The 8,603-nt window shown below is 53.1% G+C and overlaps 3 non-coding genes across 3 annotated transcripts; all 3 read right to left on the reverse strand.

The window, feature by feature from the left end:
- Positions 1-1,741: 1,741 nt before the first annotated feature.
- LOC139396580 (U5 spliceosomal RNA) lies at positions 1,742-1,858 on the reverse strand. Its single transcript, XR_011630787.1, has one exon. It is a non-coding gene; the product is annotated as a U5 spliceosomal RNA (small nuclear RNA).
- Positions 1,859-2,348: 490 nt separating this feature from the next.
- On the reverse strand, positions 2,349-2,531 carry LOC139396548 (U2 spliceosomal RNA). The gene has a single exon (XR_011630760.1). It is a non-coding gene; the product is annotated as a U2 spliceosomal RNA (small nuclear RNA).
- A 5,549-nt stretch (positions 2,532-8,080) lies between these two features.
- Positions 8,081-8,197, reverse strand: LOC139396581 (U5 spliceosomal RNA). The gene has a single exon (XR_011630788.1). It is a non-coding gene; the product is annotated as a U5 spliceosomal RNA (small nuclear RNA).
- Between the last annotated feature and the right edge of the window lie 406 nt (positions 8,198-8,603).

Consider the following 8,603-nt stretch of genomic DNA (forward strand, 5'->3'; position numbering starts at 1 on the left):
GTGTATTGAGCACAGGTTCATCCCCTGTAGCGACACCCACAGTGCTTGCCCTCTCCTTTCCCTTTCCCCATTCTCTCTCTACCAGTTCCCTCACCATCCCTCTCAACTCCTCCACCCTTGCCCTCGCCGCTTCACTGTCTCTCCAATCCTTCACGCCCCTTCGTCCTTCCGCCTCTCCTTCCGGTTCCTTCTCCGTAATCTCCTCCACCTCCTTCCTCTCCACTGTTGTCTCCTCTGATCTCTCCGTCTCCTCCCTCTCCTCCATCCTCGTCGCCGTCTTCTTCTTCTTTTTCTTCTTCTTTTCTCCTTCCACCTCCTTCCCTTCCTCTATTCCGACCACCTCTCCTTCTGTCCCGTCCATCTCTCCTTCCATCCCGGCCACCTCTCCTTCTGTCCCGGCCTCCTCTCCTACTATCCCATCCACCTCTCCTTCTGTCTCCGCTCTCTCCTCTTCTTTTTCTTCTCCTTTCTCCGACTCCTTCTGCTCAGTCCTTCCACCCCCCTCTTCCGTCTCCTCTCTTCCTCGTCTTCCTCCATCCTCCGCTCTCGCTCCCCCCCCAGCTGCAGACGCGTATGACCTCCGCCGAGCCGGGCAGTCCCGCCACAGGTGCGCTACCGAGCCACACCCGTGGCATTTCTTCGGCTCGGCACAGTCCCCGGCCCCGTGCTCTTCCGATCCACAGAACCTGCATCTCCTGGTGTTACACGAGGCCAGGGTATGGCCATAGGCCATACACCGCCTGCAGAACGGAGGCTGACGGGCATAAAACAATGTCCCCCTGTCAGCCCCCAGGGAGAACATTGCCGGAGGATGGAGGTAACCATCCAATCCTTTTGGGTCCTCCCTGAGGAGGACCTGAAACATCTCCTCCCATTCCAAAAGCCAAGGGAATCTTTCTGATATGCCTTGCTGAGGAGATGCTGTCCAGGTATCTCCCCAGAAAGGCCCTCACCTCATCGTCCTTTACATGTGGGTTATACATTGTAACCGTCACCACTCTTAAATTACTCCTCGCCAGGCCTGTGACAACGTAGTGACACATCGGGCTTTCAGTCTCCAATTCTCTTGCCTTCCGCATCATTTCTTCGTATTTCTCCTCTGTATACAAAGTCACATCAAATGCCCTCTCCAAAGGATTATCCTGGAGGCATAACACTTCCTTAACCGTAAGCTTCAGCTGTCCCATCAGCAGCGTCCTGCCAAAGGCCTCCCTTACGATCGGCTCCCTCTCCTTCCCCTTCCATGCGAAACGTATGGTGTTGGCAAGTCCAGCCCAAGGGACCGACTTGTATGTTGCATCCCGTGCCATCTCCACCAGGTAAAAAGCACCCTCAAATAGCTCTTTCCAAAAAGGCAAAAACCAAAGTAACTTTCCAATAGACTGCCAGACAAAAATACCTGCCAAAACCTATCGCCTTCCTACCTTCGACCTTTTGACTCAGCGAGCTCTGGGGCACCTCGGTACCAAGCTTGATCTGAGCCAAAAGGCCGAGAAGCGATAACCCACAAATGGAACCCTGAAACCGCCGGACCCCCGGGGGTCTCGACAGACCTCAGCGGGTGGGTTGGCAAAAGCCAGCTCCTCTCTCCCTCCAACCCCCACTCAACCAACCAACCAACCAACCAACCACCGTTTCCCTGGCAACAAACAGGCAGGTGTTTTTTGGAAAAAGTCGCTAATGCGTCTTTAAGTCACTATCCTGGCCCATCTCTGTCAATTTCCCTTGAAACAAGATACCGGGCTCTGCAAGAAGCAAAGCCGCTCCAAAAATACGTTGAACTCGTAAGTGTTCCTCTCCACGGAAGTCTTTAGTAAAAGGCGAAAGGCTTGTGCGTAATGAAGAGAAACCAGAGTCATATGGAAGTCAAGAGGTCGGGGCCCGAGACACACTCTGTGCACTCTAGGCAGGGTTCCCGCGGGTGCTCCCGGAACCCACTCTTCCAAGTTTTCGAGGGCTGTCTGTGGATAAAAAGAAGGTCACAGACACAGAGGCACAGAGAGACAGAGAGAGAGAGAGAGAGAGAGAGAGAGAGAGAGAGAGAGAGAGAGAGAGAGAGAGAGAGAGAGAGAGAGAGAGAGAGAGAGAGAGAGAGAGAGAGAGAGAGAGAGAGAGAGAGAGAGAGAGAGAGACACACACAATCCTGGCCCCAATTCTTTTTTTTTTTTTTTTTTTTTTTTTTTTAAGTAAAATGGCGGGAAACGGGGGACCCCATTGAAGAGCGCTTCGCCTTTCTTTCAGTTTGAATGTTTCTTTCCTTCTCTTCTTCTGCTAGCTAGCCAGCTAGCTAGCTAGCCAGCTGTTTACAGAGCTTTGTGAATTTGCATTTTTCCTTGACAACGGAAGAAAAGTGTTGCACCGTTCCCGGAGGTACTGCAATACCGGGTCGATGCGTGGAGCGGACGGAGCAAGCCCCATTTCCGACTCCCTGTTCGAAAAATCCATTTAATATGTAGTCCCCCGATGGGGGACGTATCAGATATTAAACTGATAAGAACAGATTTTTTTTTTTTTTTTTTACAAAAAATAATTTATTACACTCAATACCATTCATACTTTACAAAATCATAATTCTCATCATTCTATTTTCATCACCAAACACCCAAACAAAAACAAACCTCAGGGGAGCATCGTCCCTCCCCGTCATACCTAACCAATACCTAACCCTTCCCTATCTTCCCTTCCCTAATCTATCCCCTTACAAACCTCAATCTAACACTCCCAGCCCTAAACCCCCTTTCCACCTCTCCCGTGCCGCATGCTGCCCCCACTTTATCTCCTCCCTCTTCATCCTCCCTCTCACATCTCCTTCCACCCTCCTCACTATCCCTTCCACCCCCCAATCTCTCCCTGTCTTTACCAAATTCTGCCTGGCTTCCCACAGCCCCCGTTTAAAGAGGCTCATGAGAAGCCAGAGCAGAAACCTATCCCTATCTGTTCCCCTCGCTCTCCCTACACCTCGCTCTAACCTAGCCCAAGTCACCACAAAATCACTCCTAACCATACCTATCAACACCCGTGCCCTAGCCCATACCACTCCGGCAAAGGCACAGTCCCAGAAGGCATGGCGCACAGTCTCCTCCCTGCCACAAGCAGATCTTGGGCAGGTGGAGGATCGCGCCAAGCTATGCCGGTACATGATGGAACGTACCGGCAAGCACTTGTGGAGGCTCAACCAATTCAGGTCCTTGAGCCTGTTGTCCAGGCCCCGCGCCTGCACTCCCTCCCAGACCACTGACGAGATGCCCGCTACAGGCGCAGGACTCCCTGCCTGCCTGACCTCCTCGTACAGGTGCCTGTGGTCTAAACCTACTCGGGCAACTTCAACCTCGGGGTGCGCACGCAGCCACTTGGCCGCATGGCCAAAGTGCCACGGCAGCTGTTCCGCCCGAGGACCCGTGTTAGACCACACCATTACGCTTCTCGCTTGGTACGAGAAGAACACCCGCAGGAGGTAACCGGACGGGTGTATCACCGGATGAGCCAGCTCTGTCAACAGGAAAGGACACAAAAATTGTGTCCAGCTTGAGGGGGATGTTTGGTACCCCCCTACCTCCCTCCCCGATGGGACAGAGCATGCGCGCCCTGGCGACCCACTCGTACCTGCCACCCCACATGAACTGAAACACAAGCCTCACTAGAGGCCTCCTCAGACAAGCCGGCAATGGGTAGATGTATGCCAAATACAAAAGAGATGGCAATACATCCACCTTTAGGACCAGGACCTTACCTATAAAGGACAAAGACCTAGCCTTCCACATTGCTAGCTTCCTCTGTACCACTGCGATCTTCATGTTCCAGTTCAGCGTCGCTGAGCCAGAGGTCTCAAAATGGACCCCGAGAATCCTCAGGGCCCCCTCACAGAGAGATAACCCCCCGGGCACATCCGTTCTACCGCGCCATCTTCCGAAAAACTTAACGGAAGACTTTGCATGTTCAGAACCGCCCCCGACGCTCGGGTGAAATCCCCAATGATGGCAAGGGACCTTGTCAGGCACGAGTCCTTGCATAACAGCAAGGAAGTGTCGTCAGCGTACTGCGTCATCTTAACACGCAGCCCACCGCTTCCAGGGATCAACAAGCCCTCCACCCCTGTGTCTGCCCTAATGGCAGTCCCCAGAGGCTCCATGTACAGAACGAAGAGGAGTGCCGAGAGCGGGCACCCCTGCCTGACCCCAGACGAGAGGTCAAAAACGTCACCCAAGTGACCGTTTACGCTTACTCGACACCCCGCTCCGACATATAATGTACGGATCCATCCTATATACTTCTCCCCAAATCCTAATCTATCTAACACCCTGAATACAAAAGATCTATTCAAGCGATCAAAGGCTTTCGCCTGATCTAGCGCTGCTACCATTAAAGGCAGACCTCTATCTTCAACCCAGGCGATGGAGTCCCTGATCAACTGAAGGTTCCATCTAATAGAGCGTCCCTCTACCCCGCACGTCTGATCCTCATGGACGACGTAGGGAAGGGCTGTGCGCAACCGGTCCGCTAAGACCTTTGCAAGCAACTTGTAGTCTACACACAGCATGGTCAATGGCCGCCAGTTGCCAAGGTCTGTTGCGTCCCCCTTCTTGTAAAGAAGTGACAGCACACCAACAGCCATTGATCCCCCCGGGACCCCCGTCTCAAGGATGGCCTTCAAGACTTCGAGTACCACCGGTCCAAGTATACCCCAAAACTTGAGGTAAAACTCAGCCGGCAGCCCATCCATCCCAGGCACCTTCCCTTTACCCATCCTCCTAAGAGCGCTCTCAACCTCTTCTAGTGAGATCTGGGCCTCCATCACGTCTCTAATGTCCTCCGGCAACCGCCGGGACAAGTGTTCTAAAAACACATTTCCCTGCTCTACATCTATTTCCCTTTCCTTAAATAAACCTCGGAAATGCTCAGTTGTCACCCTGACCATCTCCTCTGGTTTACTTACTACACTACCATCTTCTTCTCTAACTCCATGCATTACCTTCCTACTCTGCCTGGCCCTAACCGACTTAAAGAACATAGCGGAACAAGTCTCATTATGTTCTAAAAAGCCACTATGTGCACGCTCCAGGAAAGCTCGAGCCTTCTGCTCCTGCAGCTCCCTGAGCTGCGCCTTCAGGGCTGTGGTTCTCTCCCAGTCAATCGACCCGCCGAGGTTGCCTGCCTCGTACTCGAGTTCGAGCAACCTTTGGATATGATCCACCTCCCTCCTTTCCTCCCTTTTTTTCCTCTTACCATATCCTATAATAAAGGCCCTAATCCTTACCTTTACTAAATCCCACCACTCTAACACCCCCTCACACATGGGCCGGAGGCCTTCAAGCCCCCGAAACACCCCTGTAACGGCATTAACAAAACCTTGCTCATCCAGTAAATCCCGATCTAATTTCCAGTACCCCCTACCGAAGAGGCAGACTGGCGACCCCACCTGCAGGAGCACCCCGTCATGATCCGAAAAGAAAACAGGCAACAGACGCCCAGACAACTGACCCAAAGACCTGGATACAAAAATGTAGTCGAGCCTCCGCGCAACCCCCCTGGAGTTGCGCCATGTAGGACCGACCATTGCCGGAGCAGTGTGCAGGCCGCCATCAACCAGACCATGGCAAGCCATTAGCCCGGTGATGGCGCCTGCACTACTATCCCCCCCTATCCCTAAATCTATGTTGAAATCACCCCCTATCACCAAGTGCCTGTTAGTAACACACAGGGGCGCCAGACAGTCCACCATCTCCCTCCTGTCTGCCGCCACCTGTGGCCCATACACCCCAAATAACCTATATCTAATCTCCCTATACTTGACATCCACCCCCAAAACTCTACCCTGCATTACCAAGAAAGTGCCCTCTATTTTAACCTCCTTATTCCCGAACAAAATCCCTACCCCCGTCGAGTGCACCCCACCTATGCCCCACAATGAATCTCCCTTTACCCACTCCCTCCTAAACCTCTCAACATCCCCTCCATCCCTCAGGTGAACCTCCTGTAAGAAACAAAAATCAAAACCTACCCCCTCTAAAAAACTAAACACCGCCCTCCTTTTAACATAGTCTCTTAACCCCCTAACATTTAAACTAAGAAAGGAAACAGAAATATTAATTTTAAATTAAACCAATACAAAACCCTTTCTCCCATAACACCCAAATAAAAAGGAGGCTCACCCGATGCTCCCCTGCTCCATCTCCTCCAGCGGGGACATGTTCCCCTCTTGTGACGCCCCCCCGTCTCCCTCCATCAACCCAATCCAGGACCCAGGTAAGGTGTTAGCCACCCCGATGCCCTGCATCCTGCCTTGGCCACCCAAATCCTCCATTTCTCCTGCCCCCCTGCTTGCCGGGCAGTAAAAAGGGGACTTTGTGTCGTCGAAAATGGACTGCGAACCCCCAGGTTCCCACCCCAGCCCCCCGCTTGGTGGATCCAGTTCCCCTGGCGTCCCAGAATCCAAAGAGGCCAACAAGGTCCCGGAAGTTTCCCCCGCCTTAACCCCCTTTTCCCCCATCTGCCTCTTGGCCTCCCCCTCCCCTTTCTTCCCTTCTATAACGGGCGCCCTCCTCTTCGCTTTCTTCTTTTTTATGGGCTGCAAAGGAGAGACAACGCCTCCCTCCCCCGCCAGCCCCTCGACCATCCCCCTCAGCTCCTCCACTCGGGCACTCGACATCTCACACTCCCCCCATTCCCCTACTACTTCTCCCTGTTCCAAATCTCCCTCTGTTCCTGTTGCCGCACCATCCTCCTCCTCCTCTCTCTCCTCTGTCGCCTTCTCCTGCCTCTCCACTCCGTTTTCTCCTTCCGCCTTCTGCCCCTCCTCTCCTTCTGCTCCATCCTTCTCGCTCCTTTTCCCTTCTTCTCTCCGTGCCTTTTGCGCCCCCTCCTCCTTCCTTGTGGCCTTTTCTTCTGGGCCTGATCCTGTTTCTGGGCCCCCTCTTCCTCTTCGTCCCCCATCCCCCGCCCCTGCTCCCCCTCCAGCCGCAGACGCGTATGACCCTTTACGAGCCGGGCACTCCCGCCACAGGTGTGACGACAAGCCACACCCGTGGCACGCCTTGGGCTCGTCACAGTCCTTCGCCTCGTGCTCAGCAGATCCGCAAAATCTACACTTCTTTGTGCTGCACGAGGCGAGGACATGGCCGTAGGCCATACAGCGCCTGCAGAACGGGGGCTGACGTGCGTAGTACAGAGTCCCCCTGTCAGCCCCCAGGGAGAACATGGCCGGAGGATGAAGGTATCCACCCAGACCCCCCGGGTCCTCCCTGAGAAGGGCCTGGAAACCTCTCCTCCCATTCCAGAACCCCAGGGAGTCCCTGAGGAGCTTCGGGGAGGAGACCCTGTCCATAAATCTCCCCAAAAAAGCCCTTACATCCTCGTCTTTCACGTGTGGGTTGTATATATTGACAGTCACCAGCCTAAAATTGTTCTTTGCTAGGCTTGAGACCTCGTAAAAACTCATTGGCCTCTTATCTCCCACAGCTCTTGCCCTCTTCATGATCGCATCATGCATCTCCTCCGTGTAGAAAGTCACATCATAAGCCTTCTCATTCGGGTTACCCTGCAGACACAAAACGTCCTTGACCTCCAATTTCAAAATTCCCATCAGGACCGTCCTTCCAAAGGTTTCTCTCCCGACTGGCTCCATCTCCTTATTGCACCACGCAAACCTTACGGTGTTTGCTAATCCGATCCCCGGGACCGATCTTTTGGGAATATTTTCCGCCATTTCTCAAAAAAAGCTCTCTCAAAATAAAGAAGCCTCTATTCCAACCTTTACCGCCCTCCGGCCTTCGGCTTTCAACTAGGCGAGCTCTGGGGCACCGCAGTACCAAGCTTGGTCCTAGCCGAAAGGCCGAGAAGCGATAACCCACAAATGGAACCCTGAAACCGCCGGACCCCCGGGGGTCTCGACAGACCTCAGCGGGTGGGTTGGCAAAAGCCAGCTCCTCTCTCCCTCCAACCCCCACTCAACCAACCAACCAACCAACCAACCACCGTTTCCCTGGCAACAAACAGGCAGGTGTTTTTTGGAAAAAGTCGCTAATGCGTCTTTAAGTCACTATCCTGGCCCATCTCTGTCAATTTCCCTTGAAACAAGATACCGGGCTCTGCAAGAAGCAAAGCCGCTCCAAAAATACGTTGAACTCGTAAGTGTTCCTCTCCACGGAAGTCTTTAGTAAAAGGCGAAAGGCTTGTGCGTAATGAAGAGAAACCAGAGTCATATGGAAGTCAAGAGGTCGGGGCCCGAGACACACTCTGTGCACTCTAGGCAGGGTTCCCGCGGGTGCTCCCGGAACCCACTCTTCCAAGTTTTCGAGGGCTGTCTGTGGATAAAAAGAAGGTCACAGACACAGAGGCACAGAGAGACAGAGAGAGAGAGAGAGAGAGAGAGAGAGAGAGAGAGAGAGAGAGAGAGAGAGAGAGAGAGAGAGAGAGAGAGAGAGAGAGAGAGAGAGAGAGAGAGAGAGAGACACACACACACACACAACCCTGGCCCCAATTCTTTTTTTTTTATTTATTTTTTTTATTTTTTTTAAGTAAAATGGCGGGAAACGGGGGACCCCATTGAAGAGCGCTTCGCCTTTCTTTCAGTTTGAATGTTTCTTTCCTTCTCTTCTTCTGCTAGC

The sequence above is a fragment of the Oncorhynchus clarkii genome, unplaced genomic scaffold (genome assembly GCF_045791955.1).
Source record: "Oncorhynchus clarkii lewisi isolate Uvic-CL-2024 unplaced genomic scaffold, UVic_Ocla_1.0 unplaced_contig_2039_pilon_pilon, whole genome shotgun sequence".
Lineage (NCBI taxonomy): Eukaryota > Metazoa > Chordata > Actinopteri > Salmoniformes > Salmonidae > Oncorhynchus > Oncorhynchus clarkii.